Genomic DNA, 2163 nt, shown 5'->3' on the forward strand with positions numbered 1-2163 from the left:
TTGCTACAATGTGAATCTGAGATTGGAGATCCACATCGGGGGGGATAATCCTCCAGATACAAAATGTATTCCAATATAAGACTTTATCGCATGCGTTTCGGAGCTCAGACAAGACCCCTTCATCAGGGCTCGAAGTAAAATACGATGTATACTGGACTGAACACAAAGTACGGGCAATTGTTGGAGCCACAAAGTCTCAGTCTGAAGCTGCTTGGATGACTGCAAGGAACTTAAAGGCTCGACCTGGTGTCCCCGTGGTGCAGTGACAAAGATACAGGCGGTCTAAGGGTTACCGGGCTGGTATAGGCAGCGATGTGTCAGAATCTTCTCACTTATTATTAAATGTGTGTAAAGTGTTATATTTCATCTTCTTTAGAAAGTAGCCACAGAGTAGAGAAGCCTGTCCCCTGCCAGCATGCTGCAGGGAAGGAGTATTGCTCTCTGTGTAGAAGCAGCTGCCTCTCTGCAGAGAATCAACCCCCGCCCATGGACCACTTTTTTTTAATCCTCTATTTATAGACTCACCTTGAATCCTCCGTCCATAGACCGCCTTTCATCCTCCACCAATAGACCTATCTTTCACCCTCCACCAACAGACCCATCTTTCATCCTCCACCAACAGACCCATCTTTTATCCTCCACCAACAGACCCATCTTTTATCCTCCACCAACAGACCCATATTTCATCCTCCACCAACAGACCCATCTTTCATCCTCCACCAACAGACCCATCTTTTATCCTCCACCAACAGACCCATCTTTTATCCTCCACCAACAGACCCATCTTTCATCCTCCACCAATAGACCCATCTTTCATCCTCCACCAACAGACCCATCTTTCACCCACCACCAACAGACCCATCTTTCACCCTCCACCAATAGACCACTCTTCACCCTCCACCAATAGACCCATCTTTCATCCTCCACCAATAAGCCAACCTTTCATCCTCCACCAACAGACCCATCTTTCATCCTCCACCAATAGACCCATCTATCATCCTCCACCAATAGACCCATCTTTCATCCTCCACCAATAGACCCATCTTTCACCCTCCACCAATAGACCCATCTTTCATCCTCCACCAATAGACCCATCTTTCACCCTCCACCAATAGACCCATCTTTCATCCTCCACCAATAGACCCATCTTTCACCCACCACCAATAGACCCATCTTTCATCCTCCACCAATAGACCCATCTTTCACCCTCCACCAATAGACCCGCCTTTCATCCTCCACCAATAGACCACTCTTCACCCTCCACCAATAGACCACTCTTCACCCTTCACCAATAGACCCATCTTTCATCCTCCACCAATAGACCCATCTTTCATCCTCCACCAATAGACCATTCTTCCCCCTCCACCAATAGACCCCCTTTCATCCTCCACCAATAGATTCACCCATCATCCTCAACCCATAGACCCACCAGTCACCCTCCATCCATAGACCCATCTTTCATCCTCCACCAATAGACCATTCTTCCCCCTCCATCAATAGACCCCCTTTCATTCTCCACCAATAGATCCACCCGTCATCCTCAACCCATAGACCCACCAGTCACCCTCCATCCATAGACCTGCCTTTCATCTTCCCCCCAGAGGCACACTATTCATCCCATACCCAAAGAACCCCCTTTCATCCACCTTGCTTAGCCCTACCCCATGGCCGAATATCTGTTGCGTGGCTGATAGCTATTGGTATCTTTTCTTATTTGAAGAATATATATATATATATATAGTTTTTCTCCACAGTAGGAGGAACGCCAGTTTATAAATGCCCCAGTATGGGAGTTCCACAATTTATTAATGGTGGTAATGGGGGTGAGTATGAAGGATAATGCCTGAGCAAAGATGGCACCGTCCTTCTGAGGAGAAAAGAAGAAGATGGAGGCTGTCTTAGGGGAAGTGCTGTGATCTCTGTGAGAGGTAATACATACCTGGAAGGATTACCCTGACATAGTACTCATCATGCTGCACATAACATGAAACATACACCTAATACTAATACTAGGTCGGCTTTAATCTAGTGTCCTGAGTCAGTATCTGGAGGTAAACACCCCCCACCCCTCCCCCCACACCATGTGGACATTACAGCCAGGGACAGGAATGATTTGTACCTAGATAGAAATGGGGGGGGGGGGGGGGGGGGGGGGGGGGGGGG

At 47.9% G+C, this 2163-nt stretch overlaps 1 protein-coding gene across 1 annotated transcript in view; it reads right to left on the reverse strand.

Moving 5' to 3' along the window:
• The window catches only part of LOC108799309 (connector enhancer of kinase suppressor of ras 2-like), a gene marked incomplete at its 3' end in the record, with an annotated part of 301637 nt that overhangs the window by 133023 nt on the left and 166451 nt on the right, over window positions 1-2163 (reverse strand). The gene's annotated exons all lie outside the window — the stretch shown is intronic.

This window comes from Nanorana parkeri, unplaced genomic scaffold (genome assembly GCF_000935625.1).
Source record: "Nanorana parkeri isolate BGI_ZX_2015 unplaced genomic scaffold, ASM93562v1 scaffold1689, whole genome shotgun sequence".
Classification (NCBI taxonomy): Eukaryota; Metazoa; Chordata; class Amphibia; order Anura; family Dicroglossidae; genus Nanorana; species Nanorana parkeri.